This window comes from Sorex araneus, chromosome 6, assembly GCF_027595985.1.
Source record: "Sorex araneus isolate mSorAra2 chromosome 6, mSorAra2.pri, whole genome shotgun sequence".
Lineage (NCBI taxonomy): Eukaryota > Metazoa > Chordata > Mammalia > Eulipotyphla > Soricidae > Sorex > Sorex araneus.
In genome coordinates, this window is record NC_073307.1 from 17,824,253 (window position 1) to 17,848,606 (window position 24,354).

A 24,354-nucleotide genomic window follows, 5' to 3' on the forward strand; every position below is an offset into this window, starting at 1 on the left:
TAGCTGCTCTTGGATTCCCTTTGAGAGAGGGTGTTAGCAGAAGCCTGAAAAGCAATTCCTTCTGTGTGGAGGGAGCTTGTAGCATACCTCTGAGAGGGAGCTTGTAGCACACCTCTGAGCTCCCACAGAACTCTGCAGCGCACCCTTTGAGGGAGGTCAACAGGGTGTCTGTGTCCAGGATGGGGGCTCAGAATCCACAGGAAATGCTGTGAAGGGCTCCTTTGAAGGATATTTTAGAGTTGCATGGTTATACCTGTGAAAGAGTGTCAGATGTTCAGCATGAGGAGCAGGGAATTTCAGGCAGCGTGTCTGAAATTGGAGCGTCCCCTTGGTGTCCCCTTGCCACCTGGATTAATTCATCTCGCCAGAACTCAGTTTCCTCCTCCGGAAAACAGAGAAATTCGTAGTTCCTCAGACTTCTGTGAGGATGGAATGACTTATACTTGAACGTCGCTGGGTTCCTGCCTCAATGGGCATCAGGGTTTAGAGGAGCACAGAAAAAAAATGCAGTGAGGAACTGCAATATAGGTTGATGTGCGTTCGTATACATCGCGCTGTCTGGGTCCTTTTCTATGAATACAGACAACAAAGAAGACCCTTTCTTTCCTCTTTTGTACATATTAAACTGTTCTCAGTAGGACTTCAGTACAATTTTATTTCTAAATAGAAAAGGGGGGGTTGAAATGTCTTTGCATGTAATTATTAACACATCTTCTCATTTTACTGCCCGCCAGTCACCCTTCAGAGGAAAGACGGGAAGGCAAAAACCCCAACTTGAAAAAGTGGCTGCAGTCACACTGTAATTGACTCGGGCTGTGTTTTGAGAACAAGTCTTTTGTTTGTGCACTAAAAGACAGATAATAATATAGATTTCAAAAGAAACTGCAGGGTTTACTCTGAATGTGGGTGGCTGAGTTGATTTCAGAGCATAAAGATTCCGCTTCTATGATCTGCCCACTTAGAGTAATTTGAAGGCTTAGCCCAATTTCCATGATGGGCTTTGAAAGACAGTAACTGAGGCAGGACTGTCTACCCTTAAGCATTTCCTCCAAGGCTCTTTCTGTTTTACTTCCACTCCACGTATTTTCTCTGTCTGTCCTTATCCTCCATGGCAACACAATTTCAAGCGGTCTTGAGTTCCTTCCTCCCCTCCTTCTCAGTTAAAAGCAACTATTCAATTGACGGTAAATAAAGATAAAGAATGACTCCAAGAAATTCAAGTGATGAAAAGTCTAACTGCACCCAAATCTTCCTGGAGTATCAGTGGTGGCTTTCTGCTTCAACTCTTGTCCATGGGAGTTAATTTAAAAACATGTGCCTGCTGTTGCTTAATCTTAGAATAATATTATTTTTTTAACTCCTGGGTTTGTTTTTTCCCTCTCTCTCCAACTTTCGTAGTGAATTTTTACATGAGAAGATTTGGCTTTTCTTTCATCCCTTCCTTATAGAGACTCCTTGACATTATAATAGACAATAGGTGTTTTGAATAATTGTAGTCATCTCACTGGTCTATATCCAATCTTCTCTCCTTCCTTTTTTTTTTTTTGTTTTTTGTTTTTTGCTTTTTGGGTCACACCCAGCGATGCTCAGGGTTTGCTCCTGGCTCTGCACTCAGGAATTACTCCTGGCAGTACTTGGGGAACCATATGGGATGCCGGGGATCGAACCCGGGTCGGCCGCGTGCAAGGCAAACGCCCTACCCGCTGTGCTATCGCTCCGGCCCCTCTTCTCTCCTTCCTAATGACCAATCTCATTCTCCTTTGCAGCTTCCTCTTCTCCCCAGCCTAGCCAGCACTGAAATAGAGCCAAGTACCACTACATAACCACCAGGTTTAATTTACCAGTGGACCTGCAGCTCTTGCTCCCCAAGAGAAAGTGAAAGAAGTTAGTTGGCTGTGTGGAGAGTGCCAGAGCCAGTGAACTAGACCACGGAGAGACACCATGGACACCGTGGGCCCCCACTTGAGAAGGCAGTATGTCTCCAAGCTAATTCTGGTTTCTCTCTCTCTTTTTTTTTTTTGTCACACCCAGCAGTTTACAGGGGTTACTCCTGGCTCATGCACTCAAGAATTACTCCTGGCGGTGCTCGGGGGACCATATGGGATTCTGGGAATTGAATTCGGGTCGGCCGAGTGCAAGGCAAATGCCCTAACGTCTGTGCTATCGCTCCAGCCCCTAATTCTGGTTTCTCAATGACCCTGCCAGAAATGCCTATGAAACTAGAGACCCTGGCAATTTTCACTTTGAAAGAGCTTAAGAGGAAACATCAGGCCCCACCGGACACTTTCAAAATATTTTATGTGAATTAATTTGTTCAGTCTTCACAACATTCTGGGAAGCAGGTGTTATTATGATCATCTCTTCTTTACAGGTGAAGAAGCTAAGGTTTAGGAATATTAAGTAACCCTTCCATGTTCTTGCAACAGTAAACTGAGATCCTAGAAGACTCAGGAACTAGCTTGTCGCTGGACTTAATGCCACTACAAATGGTTCTAGTCTCTTAGGTTAATTCTAATAAATTAGTAGGGACTACCAGTGAATCCTAGGAAGTCTTTGCAATCACTTGGAAAGGAGAAATAAGATTGAGAAATGGTGGAAGTGATGAAGGAAGCGTGGCTGTGAAAAACAATCGTGGCATTGGATATTCCTGTCATCAATCTCACACCCACTAGCAAACACAGCAACAGTATGCTTCCACTGTCCCTTGCCTCTTTTCTGCTTTTATCTATACTGGGTCTTTCCTTGCCAGTCCTGATGGGTATGAATCTATAATATGTATTTTCTCAGTGCCGAGCACTTCACTGGACTTAAAGCCACTATGAATGCATCTAGTTTCATGTTAATTCTGATAGATTTAGTAAAGACTACAGGTGATGCTTCTTAGGAAGTCTCTGCAACCATTGGGGAAGGAAAAATAAGATTGAGAAATGGTGGCAGTGATGAAGGGAGAGTGGCTCTCTATCTACTATTTAGTCACAGTTCCCAGTTTCAGGGTTCTACCTGGACCTGAAAAATATACACCCAATGCCTTGAGTTGTGTTGAGACTAAAGAGTATCTTGAGATTTTTACAATGTCCTATACATGCTAGAATGCTTCGTCTACAAATCCAGTGTTTTATTTTTTTTCAGTACAAGTGCTGTGGAGAGTCATGCCAGACCCCCAGAACATATATGTCAGTAGGATGTGACCCCATGACACACCAGGAGAAAGGTGGTGGGTGAACATCTGCAGAGAATAAAAAAGTAACAGCAAAACCAACGGAAAGTCCCTTGCCTTTTATCATCACCACGCAGTGGCAACTCTAAACATTGTCAGTGATAAAATACTCTTCCCTCCAAAAATATCTCTTGGTAGTCTATGTTCTAATCAATTTCTACACTTTGCTGAGTTTACTTATCACATGCAGATCACAGAATCATAATTTTATCTCTTCTCTTTTATAAACTTTTAAAAATTTCCAGGTATATGATTACTGCCTGTATTTGTTTCTAACATAAGTTTTATGGTTTAGAATAATTTGAGAGTGTTTCAGTCTTAGTATATCTCCAAGTCCTGAATAACATACTCCAAACAGGAAACATAGAATTTTAAATGATAATATAGAGTTTGTAAAGATAAACAGATGCAATTTGAATGATTACAAGGCTACCATTCTCTATTTGACATAAGGAGTTTTTATTGTAATTTTTTTTAGTGAAGAGTTTTCTTTTTTGCAAATATAATTTTAGTTTTGAAAAAGAGTATTTAATAAGGAGACTAGTTAGAAGTCATAAACATTTCCAAGATTCATTATTCATGCTGGCAAGAAAAGGATTCACTTAAGTTATAACTAAGTTCAAACTAAAGAATCAGATGACTTGCATTCAAGTGTTGACTTTGTCATTTATTATATTTATTACCTTGGTCAAATTATTAGTTTCTGCTCTACCTAAGATTTCTCATGTGTATAGTGAAGGTAATGATACCTAGTTTGTAGGGAGGTAGTAAATATAGATGAACTATAAAACAGTATGGTGTATAGTCAGTAGAAATGTTTTGTAACTTTTGTTGTAAGCCTTTCACTGTTTTAGAAAAATGACTCCGAATAATTCATAGCAAGATGAAAGACAATTTAAATTATTTTCTACTTTCTTCTACTAGCTCACTGTATAAGCTTCCTTTAACTTTTTAAACACTTTTTATTGAGGTATCAGAATTTATAATACCATTAACCACATTTTTTATGCTTACCTCATCCCAACACCATACGCATCACCACAGAGTTGGCTTCCTTCCACAAGTGTCCAAGAACCCTGCTCGCATCCCCTTTTTACCATACACACTCAGTTCTGTAAGAAGATTTTAATTCTGATGACTTTGGCTATTTGTTGTGCCATGCTATGTTTCTTCATATCCTACATAAGAGATAGATTTCTTTAAAAAAATTTATTATGCAGATGTTAGTACCTATACACACATAGATGAACAGAGCTGAACTCCTAATATTCCACAAATTTTAAATTAAAGATGTTTAAATTTTTAAAATGTGTCTCTACAGTTTTTTTAAAAAATTCTTTCTAGTTAATAAGTATATAAAATTAAAAAATCATAGTATAAATAATTCCATGCTGATACATTTTAAAATTTACATAAAATAGATAAATCCTATAAATGTACAATGCTTTTTAAGGCTTCCAGAATTTACCTCAAGTTAAAAAGACTAGACCACCATTGCTATTTTGGAATTTATTGGGAAGCGTGATTTTTTTTTTAAATTTTATTTTGGGGTCACACTCAGCAATGATCAGGAATTATCTCTGGCTCTGCATTCAGAAGCCACTCCTAGGGGACCTTGTGTGGGATGCGAGGGATTGAACCCAGATAGGCTATGTGCAAGGCAAGCACCTTATCTGCTTTACTATTGCTCCAGCCCTGGGAAGTGGAATTTTTATGAGTGTATATCAAACATACATCTCATACTTTTCCTCTGTATCAACTGTTTCATGTGACTTTACAAATACTAAAAATTAATGTTACTTAATCGTAGGAAAATATATTAATATCTCTTTATCCATCTAACATGATTATGTGAAAGAGCAATTTTTATTAAAAACAAATGTCAATGTGTAGAAGTCAAGGAAATAAATTGCAATACATATCATTAATTCTATGGAAGACCAGTTGATAAGTCAAAGGCTTTCCTTTGGTTCAAAAAATAATGCAATTAAAACACAGAGATTTGTTTTCTGTTTCATGCATTGTAATATTTTATTTGTGTGTGGGTTTGGAGCATAGTTAGTACTAAGGGATCGCTTAATACTAAGGGATAGCTCTTGGTGGTTCTCAGGGAACCATAGTGGTGTCTGGTATCAAACCTGGATTGGCCTCATGCTAGGCAAATGTCTTACTCATGTGTTATCTGTCTATTTATTATATATATTTTGTTACTGTGCATAAATACACGCATGAACAGATGAACACAGTTACAGAGAATATCTATATTTTCTGGTCAACATTATTATATTTCATGATTATTTCTGTCATGTTGAGATGGAAGTGTTCAAAGTTGATATTACATATGCTAGGTATGTCAGCGGCGGCCCCACCCAGGAGGTGCCTGCAGTCCCACAGAGAGAGAGATTGTACACAGAGATAAGCTTAATAGATGGGTGTTAGAGAGGAAAGCAAAGCGCAGACAATGTACAAGTGCCAGGTTACCTGTTCTACAAGAGTGAGACTGGGTTGGGAGTTTCAGGAAAACCTTAAAAGAGGGATTAATATCTCCCTGTGGGAGTTTGGGTAAGTGCCAGAACTCCACTTCCGGTCACAAGGAAAAGATTTGAGGGAAAGGATGTACTTCCCTCCCTGTACTAATGGTGAGATTTGGACATAAGGCTTGGGGCCACATGTGTAAAAGCATAAGCAGGGTAATAAGAGTACCCCCTTCATAGAACCATGGTGAGTATTCAAAGAGTCTAGGTGTTGGAAAAGGGCCTAGCCTCAAAGTCATGCTTCAGTAACAGTCATGAGGAAATGCCAGGTGATTTCAGTGGTGACAGTCTGTGAAAGATGAAGTAAATATTCAGGTTTTGGTCCTATAAATCTGGCTCTAAATGGAGACAGATGATATGAAACATGGGCATAGAGGGAGGGAAATCCCCATGTAGATCCCATCACGCTTCTATCTCAGACTCTGGGCTATTCAAGATGCCCCACTGCCCATTTACCAGTATCAGTCCCATCATTCTGTTTTATTTTTCTATAGAGTACTTGATGCTATCTGACATTGCCTTACTTACTTGTTCACTTGTCCACCATCAACCATTTCTGGCCCCCAAATGTAAATTCCCAGAGAGAGCACATTACATTCTTGTCCATCTCTGTGTTGTGCAAGGTCAATTGTCTCTAACAGATCTGCAGGACATGTCTGTTAAATTCCTTATTGAATCATGTATTCTCAATCTTATCAAAATGGGGGACTTGAGCTCCTTTGTCAAAGAAGGGGAAAATCCAGTAGCTGTAATATCTTGCCAGAGAGTAACAATTATTAGGAGCCCAAGATCAAAACCATAGGTGGAGAGACTAGTGTGGGAAGGATAAAAGAGTATTTCTCGGTAAACTCTTTCACTGATCATGATCCAGAGGCTATTAAATAAATCTCAAGACAGATCAAAGAGTTGCAGAGATTATTCCCAACCTTATACAAGGCAGAACTTTGCGGAGTACCCCGGATAGGAGAGGTGGGCCCCGCACTCGCCCAAGCAGCGTCCTGGCAGCCAAAACTCTCTACATTCCACAATCATCATATTCCCAGCCAGACTCCACTCTCAGGCAGAGCCTCATCCAGAAATTAATCTGTTAAAAAAACTCAGGTATGCAAGTTTGGTGACTGAAATCTCCAGGCTTTCACAGAGTAAGATCTCTCTGTACTTCCAGAAGTCCTGTCAGCCATACATGTCCCTCATGACAACCAGTTAAAAATTGAACTCCAGCTATATCACCTCGTTAAAAATTTTGGACTACCTAGAACGTGCAGCTGCACTTGGGGACACACAATACCTAAAACTCTACAAAACTGATAAACCAGGAGTAGCACAATAGATTGGATGGAATGTAATGAAGGCATCCAATATCAATTAACAAAACATCAACACAGAAGTTTTAACCTGTAACAACATCTTAATAATCTCTTACACAAGGACTTAATAGCTCCATGGTGAGATATACAATCTTCAATAACTTCCTTCTGAAGAAACATTTTTGATCAGTATATTAGAAAATTATAACAAGAAATGTAAGATAAATTATTAAGGACCTGCTATGAGGGCAGGTTTAAGGGGTGGTTTGGAAAATCAGAGATAATGGTAGCAGGAAGTTGCAATGGTGGTGAAATTTATGTTGGTGTATTGAATGTCTGTAACAAATCTTCATCAACTTTATAAACCACAGTGCTGATATAAGGTGTAAGGGGAAAATAAAAAAAATTTTAAAGAATTTTTTGCCTTGAATATCCTATTTCATCTTGAGCTGACTAATATTTCTCCAGCTTTTACTCCCAGACAGCTGGGCTCTGATACTCATGTGATTAGGCATATGGTGTAATTAATCATCTTTATAAAATAGCTCAAAGAGGATTACATTCAGCAAACTGCCATTTGACCTTGTTAGGGTCCTGACAGCTTTTCCTCTCTGTGCCAATTTGCTCCCTAAAATAAGCAAAACTTGTCTTACTCTTTTAGTAATCTGAAAGATTCAGTTGTGCTTGATGTCAACCTGATTTAGAAAGCCCCATATCAGAAGAAGCTTTTGACTGAGACAAAGTAGTTGGTATAAATGTAGTCCATGAGTGAGTGTGTTAGTCTTCAGAAAGTGTTTAATAGAAAGGTTCTGCCAATGAGTAAGAGGTTAAAACTAGGTAAAAACTAGTAGAAAACAGGCTGGAGAGATAGCACAGTGGGTTGGGTGTTTGCCTTGCATGCGGCTGACCTGGGTTTGATTCCCAGCATCCCATATGGTGCCCTGAGCACCGCCAGGGAGTAGTTCCTGAATGAGGCAGGAGTAACCCCTGTGCATCCTGAGTGTGACCCAAAAAGAAAAAAAAAAAACTAGTAGAAGAGAATTTCCCCAACTTCTAACCTTTTATTTTTTTTATTCATCATAAGATACACAATTACAAAGTTGTTCTTGATGGGGTTTCAGTCATACAGTGTTCCAATATCCATCTCTTCATCGGTGTACATTTCCCAACAGCAGTGTCCCCAGTTTCCCAGACCACCCCATAACCCATCCACAACCCATTCTACCAGCCTGGCAAGCACTTCTCTCTCTCTCTCTCTCTCTCTCTCTCTCTCTCTCTCTCTCTCTCTCTCTCTCTCTCTCTCTATCTATCTATATCTCAATTCTCTCTCTCTTTGCTTTTAGGCATTATGTTTTGCAATAAAGATACTGAAAGTTTGTCATGTTCCTTTACATATATTCAGCCTTCAGTTCTTGTCCAGTGCCATAATTTCCAACTATCATTGTCATAGTGGTCCTTTCTCTATCCTAACTTCTTATCCCACCCCCACCACTACCACCATCACTTCTGGCAAGCTTCCAACCGTGGACTTCCAGCCTCTTATACCAATAAATATGTGACATAAAGGAAAGTAACACTGCACTGTACCACAGTCATCCCGTTGTTCATCGATTTGCTCAACTGGGTACTAGTAAGGTCTCCATTGTGAGACTTGTTGTTACTGTTTTTGGCATATTGAATATGCCATGGGTAGCTTGCCAGGCTCTGCCGTGCAGGCAGAATACTCTTGGTAGCTTGCCAGGCTCTTTGAGAGGGACAGAGGAATCGAACCTGGGTCTGCCACATGCAAGGCAAACACCCTACCCGCGGTGCTATCGCTCCAACCCGTAAATAAAGGAAAGTACTGTACTAAAATATACAATGTGTGATTTGCTCTGCATTTGATCACATGCACATAGCATAATACTTCTTGTCATATTTGTCTTTTGTAGTTATTTATCTTTGGAAAAACTATTATTAGGATCCCTTCAAAGATTTCATTCAGTGCTTTATAAGCATTGATGCAGAAATGCCTAAAATTCTGGGATTTGCAAACTATGTAATTTATAAGAAATAACAAAATTTCAGACATAATCACAAGCTATTTCTCCAGACTTTAGCCAGAGCAAGGAAGTTGAAGTTTTACAATGTAGCTGTTATTTTTGTTCATTTAATTGATTTTTGGGGGGGATTACCACACACAGAGAAAGCTAAGGGCTTACTCCTGGCTTTGTGCTTAGGGATTACTTCTGGTGGGGTTTAGAGGACCATAAGGGGTGCTGACCAAAGGTGGCTCAGCCACATGCATGGCAAGTGCCCTACCTATTACACTATTGCTCTATCCCCCAGAATAGCTATTATTAATAATAATCACATAATTTGATTTGGTAACAATTTCTTGAGTATTTTTTCAAGAATTATTTTGAAACAGAGCTCTCTGACTGAAATTAAGAGTTCCCAAAGAACTCCAACCCCATTAGGAACACTACTGATACATATCTACACATAAGATTCAGAATATATATTCATTGCATCATCATATTATGCTTTTTTTTAATTTAATTTTATTTTTATTTTTTTAAATAAAAATTTTATTTTATTAAATCACCGTCTTGAAGATTACAATGCTTTCAGGCTTAGGTCTCAGTTATACAATGCTGAAACAACCATCCCTTTACCAGTGCCCATATACCACCACCAAAAAAAAAAAAAAACACACAGTACACTTCCCATCCCGCCCCCCCCACCCCCTACCTTGTAACTGATAAGTTTCATTTTACATTCTGTTTACTTTGGTTACATTCAATATTTCAACACAAACCTGACTATTGTTGTTAGGAGTACCCCACTAGATTCAGACCTACTGTGAAGACAAATGAGGTCTCGCGGCCCCTAGTGTGGTCACGCGGTTTTGAATTTCCGTACTTTAACAACTAAGTCCAGGGAGATTTCTTCCAGATATTGGATCATTGCAGGCTTGAAAACCCAATCTGTGGTCGTCTTAATATGGCGGCCACCGAGCGCTTCATCCCCGGAGAGAAAGAGGCGAGAGAGAGAAATACCTTTCCCCTCCTGGGCGGGCACGGGGCCGAGGCTTAGTTCTCAGGCTGGAGACATTCTGCGAGGAGTTGCCCATGCCGAAAGAGGTTTTGCTGGGTCTGGATTCACGCTTGTGCAGCTGCAGAGAGGCCGCACATGCGTGCGGCCCCCGGGTATGCTTTTTATATTTTTAACAGTGGCATAACCACAGCATATGAAATTTTCACTTTGTGCATCTTTATGTTTTTCAATAAGTGCTTTCCATTTTAATTTTTAAATCAATGACAACTATCCTCAATCCCATTCAGTGGGCTCATGTGTCCTACGTGATTCCAGGAGTGGGAACAGGAGTAGTTGTGGGGAGGTGGGGATCAAGACATTATTGGAGAGCAAAGTGCAGAGGAAATCCTCAATTCCAGTGTTTACATTCAGTCACTCGATATTAATATGAGCTCTTATCTTTTGTTTAGCCCATCAGGAGAGATCCCTGAGCTCAGGGGCAAGGATAGGCCCTGAAAACCACTGGGCATGGCCAAAACAAGTAATTGACTTTACTTGTTGTTGTTGTTGTGGTGGTGGTGGTGGTGAGCAAAGGTAACACACACTTGATCATGGTACCTACACATTACAGAGACTGGCAGTCGAGGAACGAATATGACAGGAGGCTCTATCCTCCTTATTAGGTCACCAAGGAAGGGGACGGTTAGAGAAGAGAGACAAAGAGGACAGACTTCTGGAATACATTTAGAATCTGAGTCATACACACAAGCAAAATGATTGGGAGGCCCTTATATAATAGAAGGGAAATGGGAGGCTCTTAGCATCAACGGAAGAGTTCAAGATCACAGTTGCAAAGGGGGAGCATGATCCCTGTTGGCAATTTCAAGCAGGAGATCAAGTACAACGAAGACAAAGAATTGACCACTGTGCTTGGCAAGATTTCAGTCAGCAGAGAGCTTGAAAGAGATTTGGTGGAGTGGTTGAAGATGAAAAGCAGCTAAAGAAAGAATGGGAGGTGAGAGGTGGAAGCATCATGTTTGAACAGCTCTTATGAGGAGTTTTGATATAAAGAGAATATTTTTCAATGAGGCTTGGGAGCTAAATGAGACCACTTCAGAGGACAATGATTCAGAGGATAAAGAGAAGACTGAGTATTCAGTGTGTTGTTTCTCTGCTCAGTTGCTGCCTCTGTAGTCATGTAGAAACTGAAGCCCCATGCACTCAACATCCCAGTTCTTCAAGAAAAAACTTAAGGGTCGTATTTTTGTTTCAACTCTCCTCATTGTTACATGTTGACTCATTTAATTTTAAAAATTCCTGGTGATAATCAAATCACATTTTTAAACCAGATGGCTCAGCAAATGTAAAATTCCAATCTGGAGCATAAACCTCCAAGAAGACGGTGACTATCTTCTCTCAATTCTACCTTTGTTCCAATTCTGAGTAATATCTACTTAATATTCTTTCAACTCTATGTTGTTTCTCAAAATATAAAAAACTATTATTGGGGCTGGAGAGATAGCACAGCGGGTAGGGCGTTTTCCTTGCACTCGGCCGACCCGGGTTCAATTCCCAGCATCCCATATGGTCCCTTGAGTACCACCAGGAATAATACCTGAGTACAAAGCCAGGAGTAACCCCTGTGCATCGCCAGGTGTGGAAACCCCCCCCCCAAAAAAAAAGCAAAAATAAAACTATTATTGCTTAAGTGATATAGAGTTTTTCTTTATCTCAATTGAATTGGTAAATCATTAATTAATAAAACATTGTACCAACAATAAATAAGTAGAAAAGAGAACTTTACAAGCAATGAATTTAACCATTTTTTCTTTTTCTTTCTCTCTTTTTTTTTTCTGGCTGCAATAAAATTCATGATTTTATTAGGAGATTAGAAGATTTAGAAGATCTTAGAAGATTTTGAGTGTGTAATATACTGTTGTCAATTATAGTCACACTGCTGTAAACCAGATCTCCAGAAATTACTCATTTTGCAGTGTTGATTCTGCGTGACGCTTAGCTCTAATCTCTCCATCTCCACTCCCCTCCCTGCTCTTAGTAACCAGCTTTCTACGCCCTGTTTCTGAATTTGGTTCTTTCAGGTTCCACATATAAGTCATATGAAAAATTCATTCTTCTGTGATTGGCATATTTCATTTAGCATAGTGTACTTCAGATTCATCTACATTGTTCACAAAAAGAGGATTGGCTTCCTTTTTAAAGCTAAATAGTCTTCTGTGCATATTTGCGTGGGACTTAACATTTTCTGTGTGACTTTGTACTCAATATTTTATAGTGTACACATACACCTAGTGATCCATTTGTATACCTTCAGAACATACACTTAAAATTGATTTTCCATGGGCTTATAATATCATACAAGTTTCAGGATAACAACTGCATACCCCTATATGTATATATGCACTCACCACCAAAATTGTAATGTAATTCAGCTCTATCAAACGGAATCCTTCTCCTTATGCTTGTCACCCTCTAACTCCTTTATTCCTTCTAGTAACTAAAATATTTTTCTCAAAGTTTAAAAGTCATTTTTACTTTGTTTGTTTGCTTATATTCCACATCTGAATGAAAACATCCAGTATGTGGCTTTCATTTCCTGATTTACTGATTTAGCATAATCTCAAGTTCCATTTATGTTGTTGCAAAAAACAAGATTTTCATCTTTTTTTAGTAGCTAAAAACTAGTCTATCAAGTAAAATCTATAAAAAAGTGTTGTGAAATTTTGTCAATAAGGATGAGGGGTGGGTAAAGAATAGTGAAAATCTGTGCCTTTGTTCTGGAGTTTTATAGGAAAAGTTGAAATCATGCAGTTTACTGTAACTTGGATGGACTTGGAAGGTTTCATGCTTAGTAAAGTGAGTCAGAAGGAAAAAGACAAATACTAGTGGAGGAGTTTTACTACAACCATAAAACAATAATATGGAAACTATCATAAATAGCATTACCTGATAAAAAGTAATTGTAATATTACTTTTAATTTCATCTTATAGTTAATACCAATTTTTGGCATAAAAAAGAATGGTAGAAATCATTTATGTGGGTGAGGGGACCAAAAAAAGTGTGACATAGCTGTAAGGATGCCAACTCATAGAAAATGCTCTCCTGCTATACCACTTGCTGTCTACCATACTGTAAAACTAAGTAAGCATAGAAATAAACTAACACAAAATGCAGCAACATTTTACAATAGAAGCAAGGCATCAAAAATAACCAAAGAATCTAACAAAGAATAAATCTAAAATATGGACATAAAATTTATACAAAGACTGTAGCACTGCACTGTAGCACTGTCATCCCATGCTTATCAATTTGCTTGAGAGGGCACCAGTAAGGTCTCCATTGTAAGATTTATTGTTACTGTTTTTGACATATCGAATATGCCACAGGGAGCTTGCCAGGCTCTGCCAAGTGGGCAGGATACCTCAGTAGCTTGCCGGGCTCTCCGAGAGGTACGGAGGAATTGCAGCACAGGTCAGCCTTGTGTAAGGCAAACGCCCTACCCGCTGTGCTATTGCTCCAGCCCATACAAAGACAACTTTTTAAAAAGTTGTATACAAAGATAACTTTTAAAATATTATTGAACAAAATTAAAGATTATGCTAAATAAATAGAAAAATAGTCTATGTTCAGTAACTGCAAGGTTAGTTACATAATTTTAGTTCTCCTTCAACTGATCTAATGTTTCAATAGCAGACGTCAAAGTAGACAATTCTAATCAAAAGTCCTAAAGATCTCCCTCTTGGAAATTAAGATTAATTCGGAAATCTGAATCCAAGAATTCCAAATAAACGTTCAAAATCAAAAAATTTAACTATGAAAATTGATTATAGGGCCGGAGTGATAGTGCAGGTTGAAGGCACTTGCCTTGTATCTGACTGATCCTAACTTCAATCCCTGACACCATAAGACCCCATGAGAACCACCAGGGGTCACACATGAGCACAGAGCCAGAAATAGCCCCAGAGCACAGCTGGGTATGGCCAAAGAAACAAAAACAAAAAGTTATTATAAAGTTACAGTCATTAAAACGCTATTGTCACTGTCACTAGACTGGACAGTGAAGAGAATAGAGACTATAAGAGCAGAATCATAACGCACAATTACTTAAATTGGGACCAATTAAATATTGAATTTTGACCCCCAACTTATAAAATAAGTAGTTCTAGTTGTATTTTTCATATAAGTATGAAAAATTAAAGAATAAGGGGCTGGAGCAATAACACAGCGGGTAGGGCGTTTGCCTTGCACGCGGCCGACCCGGGTTCGATCCCTGGCATCCCATATGGTCCCCCAAGCACCGCCAGGAGCAATTCCTGAGTGCAAAGCCAGGAGTAACCCCTGAGCATCGCTGGGTGTGACCCAAAAAGCAAAAAAAATAAATAAATAAAAAATAAAGAATAAAATATCTATAAGTGAACAGACTGTCTTTATGGTCTGGATGTGATCAAAGTTTTTAAACAAGTCAGGAAAAAATATCATAAAATAAAATACCATAAAATAAAAGAATAATTAGTTGGATCACTTTAAAATAAGTTGACCTGCTTATCAAAACTACCATTTGGAGATTCACTGTAGCACTGTCATCCCATTGCTCATTGATTTGCTCAAGTGGGCACCAGTAACATCTCCATTGTGAGACTTGTTGTTACTGTTTTTGGCATATCGAATATGCCACGGGTAGCATGCCAGGCTCTGCTGTGCAGGTGGGATACTCTTGGTAGCTTGCCAGACTCCATGAGGGGGGCAGAAGAACTGAACCAGGGTCGGATAGACTAATAAACTTTAGAATGTAAAATATATTTACAGAAAAATACGTTTTTAAAATTTACTTATATTAATAGTTTACTTGTATTGGGAGAGGGGGAGGGGAGAGAGAGATTTCTCTTAGATAAAATGTTACATTATAATGGAAAGATTCAGAAAAACAATCTCAGAGTTTTTGTGTTTTTTTCCCTGAACATAATTATGTAAGAAGCTAATATAGATGTCAACATATTTATGAAGATAAAAAAATGTATAAATAAAACAGTATCTGATACTTAAAACAAAGACATTATATAACTGGGCCAAATATGTCATATGATTTGGAGAATAATGCAAGTAAATAATGGGAGAAGAGTTGAAATAGCTGTATTTGGACAAAGGAATTAAATCTAAAATATATGTGGAACTCTGGAGAGAAAAGAACTAATAAAGAAGGCAAATGGGCAAAGAATTTAAAGGACACTTAACAAAAGAGAACAGTTCATTTATCAAAAACATGTTAATTAGTGTCAAAATTATTATGCATCAAAAAGATGCAAAATGTGGGGCTGGAGAGATAGCACAGCGGGTAGGGCATTTGCCTTGCACGCGGCCGACCCGGGTTCAAATCCCAGCATCCCATATGGTCCCCTGAGCATGGCCAGAGGTAATTCCTGAGTGCAGAGCCAGGAGTAACCCCTGCGCATCACCAGGTGTGACCCCAAAAAAAGCAAAAAAAAAAAGATGCAAAATGTATCCACTATGAAATAACACTAATAGATTCACCAAAATGGCCACAATTTAAAAGACCCATAATTCCAACTTGTTGGGGAAATTTAGGAACAACCTTAATTATACTATATACAAGAATGTAAATTGGTATAGCCATCTTGAAAATTTTTATAGTTGTTACTAATGTTGGATATATACATTGGGAATTTACTCACTACCCAGTAATTTGATTTCTAGGCTTTTTCCCAACAGAAATTTGTACATGTACATTAAGGCACAGTCAAGAATTTCATAGCAGCATTGTTTTTAAGAGCATAAACCCAAATATACATCTATAGAAGAACAAATAAAATGTGTTATAGTTGTATAATGTAGTGCTAAATATCAGGAGAGTTTAGAAACTAAAAGTACTTATGAGGATACGGATGAATCACTCCAGCATAAAGTTGAACAAATGAAGTCAGATGTAAATCAGTAATACTGTATAATTCCATATAAGTTACAAAATATAGCAAATCTAACCTAAGGTGGCAGAGAGTCTCTTGCCCCTACGCCTGGCTGTCTTCCCCAGGGCCCCTCGGAGGGGATGGGCTCCAGCTTCCCTCCCCGACCCTAGCAGAGCTCCCAGCGGCCAAAGACCTCCAGAGCCTAGCCACAGCCATGCTCAAGGCCCCTCTCCACACGTTCAGACGAGCCTCACGCATGAAGGTACCAGCAGAAGAACCCAGGTGTGGTGGGACCTGGGGCTGAGATGTCCAAGCCTGCTCCGATCGGGACTGGGCCTCCTCCGCCCAGATTTCTGCCAGTGGCTAGGCAGTCACACCCAGGGACTGCCCCCAGCACCATGTAATCCCATCAACGGCCAGCATCCAGAGACTTAAAAGCAAGCTCCCCAAAGCATGCAGCCACTTTGCGGCCGTGCAATATCTTATAGCCTACTTCTCCCTCTGGTAGAACCCGGCAAACTACCAGGAGTTTCCTGCCCACATGGGAGAGCCTAGAAAGGTCCCCATGGTGTATTAATATGCCAAAACCAGTAACACCTGGTTCTCATTCCCCTGACCCTGAAAGAGCCTCCAATGTGGCATCATTGGGAAGGACGAGTAGAGAGAGGCTTCTAAAATCTCAGGGCTAGGACAAATGGAGATGATACTGAGACTGTTCAAGAAATTCGACGATCAACGGGAGGAGGAAGAGGATGACGATGATGATAATGATGATGATGATGATGATGATGATGATGATGATGATGATGATGATGATGATGAACCTATGGTGATAGGAATCATGGTTATCTATCCTTTTTGAGATAGTGAGTGGAAGAGGAAATGAATATCTCTCTGACATTAATAATATACTATTCTCTATCTTGGTGGCAGTGTTTAGATCATGAAAATCCGTCATTCTTTGCAACTATATCTTTGGACTTTTCCTCTATTCAGTAAACATTTTTGTTATGAAGATGATTATTGAGCACCTGTGACATACACATGATGGTGAAAATGCCTGGTGACAGGTCATAGTGGAGGACACAGAAATAGTCAGAAGGAATATGTACCCTGACCTAGTGGGGTATAATCCCAATCCAATGATGGATTAAAATATATAGCTCTGTTGATTCCAACAACACCTGAAGAACTGGCAAACAGAATGATCAGAAAATAAGCAATATAAAGTAAATTTGTTGTGTACCAGAGGGGACAGGTTGGAGCCGGGAGGGAAATTGGGGGATATCAGTGGAGGAAAGATCGCACTGGTGGTGCTGGAACACTAAATGCTTGAGACAATTGTAAAAATAAACAACTTTGTAGATTATGGTGTTATTAATAAAAGTAAATTAAAAATATAAAGCTCTCCATGTATGTGTTCTTGCATGCATACATGAGCTGGGGCAGGGGACATGACATAAATGTACAGAAAATTCAAATGTACAGTTGACTCCTTCATTTGGAAAGTTATAAACTTATATTTCCTCCTCAATCTTCACAAAAGTTGAGATATTTTTTTACTTTGTCTAAAGCTCATCTCTCCATGTCTTTCTTCCCTTCCCTACTGGATCTACTTCTAATAAAACATTACGCGGCATTTTTTCATTTATGAATATCACTTCTAGATTGATTTCTTGATAACAGATGAATTCTTTTACTTCTTTAATCCTCCTTCCCAGCAGAGTGCTTGAGTTATAATGGATATTCCATAAATATTAGTGAACATAATCCATCAGAATGCATAGCAAAGAAAATATACTTTCCAAGTAACATACTCATATTCTTTTATTTTACCTCCAAAGTATGTGAAAAGTAAATCTGAACCATCTTTCGGTAAATTCCTGGTATGCTAATATATTGGAAATTGAGAAGGAACATTTGATGGTGACATAAACAATCCCTTTATCATAATTTTAATAGGGTCCTGTAAGTTCAATTGTGTCAGTCACCCAGTAACCTCCACCCACTCAACTGATTAACTTACTCAGAAGTTAGTATTTCATAGTCTTCAAGATGTTCTTTTCTATAACCAGTATTTATTTACAACAAGTTTCTGGATGTGCATTTTATAGAAAAAAATCACTGGTGTGGCAACAAAGAGTGTATTAAGGACTTGACAATTGAAAATAAAATTATCAAGACCAGAGAGATAGTACAGCAGGTAAGGTACTCACCTTGCAGGCAGCCAACCAAAATCCAATCCCAGAACCACATATGGTACCAGAACCCCACCACCACCACCATAAGGGGTCCCTGAGAACAGAGCCAGGAATAAGTCCTGAGCACAGCTGGGTGTATCCCAGTTCCCCAGACTCAACACAATATCATCATCATCATGCCGTTGATCATCAATCTTCTCGAGCCGTCTCAGTAACATCTCCATTCTTCCTGGCCCTGAGATTTTAGAAGCCTCTCTTTACTCATCCTTTCCAATGGTGCCACATTGGAGGCTCTTTCAGGGTCAGAGGAATGAGACCCATCATTGTTACTGATTTTGACATACGAATACACCACAGGGAGTTTGCCAGGCTCTCCCATGTGGGCAGGAAACTCTCGGTAGCTTGCCAGGTTCTCCAAGAGGGAGAACTAGGCTATAAGATGGCTATAAGAATCTGGAAGCTTGGTTTTATAGTCTCTGGATGTTGGCCATTGATGGGGTTACATGGCACCGGGGGCAGTTTCTGGGTGTGACTGCCTAGCTACTGGAAAAACGGGAATCTGGGTGGAAAAGGCCCAGTCCTGATCCGAGCAGGCTTGGAGATCTCAGCCCCGGGTCCCACACACCTGGGTTCCTCTGCCAGTTCCTTCATGTGTGAGGCTCATTATAATATATCACTGTATCACTGTTGTTGATCAATTTACTCGAGTGGGCACCAGTAACCTCTTTATTCCTCCCAGCCCTGAGATTTTAGCAGCCTCTCCTTACTCGTCTTTCCCAACGATTGGAGGCTCTTTCAGGGTCAGGGGAATGAGACCTATTGTTACTGTTTTGGCATACCGACTACACCACGAGTAGCTTGCCAGGCTCTGCCGTGCGGGTAGGATACACTTGGTAGCTTGCCAGACTCTCAGAGAGGTATGATATATCTACTACTGTATTTGGCATATGAATATGCCACGGGGAGCTTGCCAATCTCTCCCGAGCGAGCAATAGACTCTTGGTAGCCTGTCTGGTTCTCCAAGAGGGAAAACTAGGGTATTAGATACCACAAGGCCGCAATTGGCCATTGATGGGATTACACAGCACCAGGAGGCAGTCTCTCATGCATGACAGAGCCAGTGGAGAAACCTAGTTGTGCGGGACCCGAGGCTGAGATCTCGAAGGCTGCTCAGATTGGGACTGGGCCTCTTCCACCCAGATTCCCCATTTTCCAGTTGCTAGGCAGTCACACCCAGAGACTGCTCCCTCCACCCACCCACCAGCTGTGTAATCCCATCAAAGGCCAATGTCCAGAGACTATAAAACCAAGCTTCCAGAAGAGAGCAACGCAGTCTCTTGTCCCCACGCCTGGCTCTCTTCACTGGGGCCCCTCTGGAGGGGACGGGTTGCATTTCCCTCCCTGCCCTGAGCAGAACCCCGACAGTTGAGGGCCTCCAGAACCCAGTCACAGTGGCCATGCTCAGGGCCACTCTCCACATGTTCGGACGAGCCTCACACATGGGGGAGCTGGCAAAGGAACCCAGGTGTGCGGGACCGGGGCCGAGATCTCCAAGGCTGCTCAGATCGGGACTGGGTCTCCTCCACCCAGAATCCCCCATTTTCCAGTCATAATATGTAATATATATTTATATTATTTATATAATTTAATATATAATTTATATATTTATATAATTTACATAATATACATTTTTTAAATAACAGTATCTGTAACCTAGTATGCTTAAAGATATCTCTAATGGGACCAGAGTGATAGTACAACAGGTAGGGCCCTAGCCTTTCACACAGCTAACATGAGTTCAATCCCCAGCTCTATCTATGGTGTCCTGATCCATTAGGGGTAAAATCTCCCTCTATCCTTCACCCCTAAGTAACAATACCCAATAGTACTTTATATGTCTCCTAAGTTTCCAAGCTATACGTGTCAATGTATTTATATCTTATTTTGCATAAATGGACTCATAAATAACAGTTATTTTCAAATAATAATCCAGGAAATATTTTAGTGTTCAAAATATAGATCTACATATTATTAATATGTCCTAATTATATGAGTCTTTATTTAATAAATTATATTCAGTTCTTTTGTTTTATAATCAGTTCTATTAAGTCTTGCCTATATACCTTTGAGTATACATCAGTGAGTCCATTTAAAGCATAAATTCACAAACTGAAATTTCTGAAACCCGTGATTTAAGTATCGCAAGGTAAGTGAACATTGTTTACTTGTGCACCTCCACCCCCACACCCCAAACCTACCTTTGAAACAAGAGGCATTGAAACTTCCTGTAAATAGACCCAGAAAGGGTGTGAAATGTGAAAGGGAGTACACTTTGTTCACCAGAGGCCAAAAATTTTTATTTTTTCCTCATCTGATATAATGAAGTGTTAATGTACTGCACTGAGTCACTGCTATAGAGATTCATATTCACCCACATCCTGCCTGGTAGTGGGACGTGACTACTAAAGCCAGGTCCCTCTGTGGTTGAAAAGTCATGAGTTCCTGAATATGAGCTTTCTTTAGACTTCTGCCATCTTCCTAAAGACCTTCTGAGCAAACTGGGAAAACAATGAAAAATTCTCCACCATATGGCACATAGTGACATGCAAAATACATTTTACTCCTTTAGGATACTGGGGTGGCTTTCTAATACTCATTTTATAGATCATGAAACTAAAAACTAAAAGTATTTTGTTTCCTCTCCACAAAAATAGCACTAGTAAATTTTAGAGTCTGAATTCAAATCAAAGGTTTCTTGCTATAACACGGGCTTCTTTTAACATCACTATTTACACACCCTCTCCCCCCCACAAATAAAACACATATTTGTAGTTAGTACGATACAAGACTTTCGTTAAGCATTAGTTTTTTTCAGTTGAATGTTTGATAAATGTAAACACAACTTCAGAAAATCAGTGGGGGGGTCTTTTAGGGTTTGAATCTTCAAAGTTACTCTCTCAAATAATTGGGCCAAAACCCACTACATGTTAGAAAAGAATTCCACTTAGTTGAAATTTATTGAATGTGACCTATTAGGAAAGAGTCATGTACATTCTTCTGATAATTTGTCCCAAAGTCCTAAACTAACACAGCTTTCTGAGAAATTTTGACATCGTAGGAAACTCTTAGAAGTATAGAACTGGTTTTGTGCAATCACTTACCACCGCCCCTTCCACACACATACACAAATACATGCCCCCACACAAGTTACCAAAGGTCATTCTTAAATTTCCTGGCCGTTTGAGTTCTGTTGCCAAATCAGCAGCAGTCAACGCTGGCATGCAGGACACACCCCCCTGTGTCCGGTTGCACTGGGTCTCCATTGGGAAACACAGTTCCCTCAAGTGACAGGGCTGTACCTTGCAATTATGAGTGTTAAAAATAGATGCGTACAGTAAGAGGAACAACCATGGGAAGTGGGTTTTGGTATTTCCTTTGGTCATACATACATCTGTTACCCACTAACTGATTTCTAAAATGATTACGGATAGCTTACAGTAACAATTTTTATACCAAATGCCTAATTATTAAAAACATGTGACTCTTGAGAAGTATAAATTCAAGGTATGATGAATAAACTGAAAAACTTCCAGGATGAATCAGATCTTAGAACAAATGAACATAGATTATAGGTTTAAATATTCAAGTTGATAGTCCCGTTTCCCTCCTTTCTTCAGATTTTTCCTCAATGATCCGCATCAGAACCATGGAGTTCGTACAGCATTGATGCCAGAACCCCCTCTCCCTAAAACTGTTCACTGAGGGTAAAATTTATGTCAGAAACTTTCCCTTGAGATCTGTAATGGTTATGAAATAAATTTCCTAAACAATATAAATCACAGACATTTATTGGAGTTTTCTTCCATAAACCTGTTTCTGGCCTATTTTTCTCTAAATGAATTCATGATTCCATTCTACCAGTTGCTCAAATCTACCATTTGCAATGACTCCTTACTCTCCCTTTTCCTTCACATAGAATTCATTAGCAGACCAGTCTATACTTACCACATCCCATATCTGTTCTTTTAGTCCAAGCCATTTCTAGGCCTTCTGAGTCCTGAAAAACGAAGTGAATTCATCCCATTCACCTATCTGACTTTTCACAATCTACTTCCTGATGCTTAAAAATGGCGCTGAGCATATTAAACATATTCCTTAGGGTATTGGTTTTCCCTCCTCTTGGAAAGTCTATCAAGAGGAGAGAAACTTGGGGGCTGGAGCGATAGCACAGCGGGTAGGGCATTTGCCTTGCACACGGCCAACCCAGGTTCGAATCCCAGCATCCCATATGGTCCCCTGAGCACCGCCAGGAGTAATTCCTGAGTGTAGAACCAGGAGTAACCCCTGTGCATCACCAGGTGTGACCCCAAAAAAAAGCAAAAAAAAAAAAAGAGGAGAGAAACTTGGCCACTCTGTCAAGACCTTCATGATGCCTTTGAATCTCAATTCAAACAACCACCTACTTCCTTTGGCTATCCCTAATAATATACATTTATATTTTCTCTCCACATCTCACCTAGTATCATACATCCCATCCCCATTATGGTTTGTTTTCAACATCATTCTCATCACTGCCTCAAATTTATACTGTAGTACTGTAGCACTGTCATCTCATTGTTCATTGATTTGCTCGAGCGGGCACCAGTAATGTCTCCATTAGAGACTTGTTGTTACTGTTTTTGGCATATAAAATATGCCATGGGTAGCTTGCCAGGCTCTGCCATGTGGGCAGGATACTCTCTGTAGCTTGTCAGGCTCTCCAAGAGGGACGGAGGAATCAAACTCAGGTCAGCCACGTGCAAGGCAGATGCCTTACCCGCTGTGCTATAGCTCCAGCCCTCAAGTTATACATACTGACTTTTCTTAATTCCCTTTTCTCCTTAATTCCCTTCATTAGAAAAATCTTTGATAAATTTTTTGAGGATGAGGAATCTTTTCTGTCTGTTTCTTAACTGAATTCCCAAAGCCTGACCCAAGTTCAAAATACCTTTGACTTGGGCCTGGAGCAATAGCACAGTGGGTAGGGCATTTGCCTTGCATGTGGCTGACCCTGGTTCGATTCCCAACATTTCGTATGATTCCCCCTAGCACTGTCAGGGGTAATTCCTGAGTGCATGAACCAGGAGTAACCGCTTTGCATTGCCAGGTGTGACCCAAAAAGCAAAAACAAAATCTTTGACTTTGTATATATGACCAAAGCCAGATGTGACAGTTGACTCAAGCAAAATACATCAGTATAACTTCTCAACTGAAGTTAAACTGCTTCTCAATCTGTGTATTTGTCCAGTCTTATCTAGGGATTTTTTTTAGAAAGATAGAAGAAGTCTATCTGGTTTGTTAGGGCAATTCAGTCACAAATCTAGTCCAACCTGCAGTTTTATATTCTCTGGTCGATAACAAACTAGGAAACTCATGTTAAATTCTTGTTTTCATGAATAAGCAAAAAATTTATTGAGAGTCCACTACATGCAGAGATGGGTTGATGGGAAAAATTCAACAGTGAGACAGAGATGGTTTCTGCTCTTATGGAACCCATAATCTGATAGAGGAGACACAGTTAACAATAAAGTACATGAATATTTTTAAATTATTTTTGTGATGAACTGATGAGGAAATTATAGGGGGCTAAGACAAGGAAACCTGTGTACCCTGGAGATTCAGAGGACTTCCTGAAGAACTGCCAAGCTAGGTTGACATTGAGACAAAGTAGCAGCACAACCACCACCAGGCTAATAGTTGATCCCGTCCCCTTTCCCTTCTCCTTCTCTTTACTGCCATTCCTATTAAGGAGGGCATTTCCTCTAACAAACCTATCTCAAGGCTGGGTGATACCAATATATCTAACTATATACTGGACCTGCCTGGGGCAGTAAGGAAAAAGCCGATAATCCATTTGAACCAGTTTTTCTGTAGCATAATCACCCCAAAAGTCAGCATGGATCCCTGAGCTGATCATTCAGGAACAAAACCCCAGTGACCATTAGGAATATAATTTCCTCAGAATCCTCACTGCTGGCTCAGGCTTCAGCTGTGCTGTTCTGAGTTCTGGACATTTACTTTTCCTATCTTCCATCTTCACTGCAACTGTGGTAGCCACTATCACTTCTGCAGAAGCTGGACACAGAGAGAATTTAAAT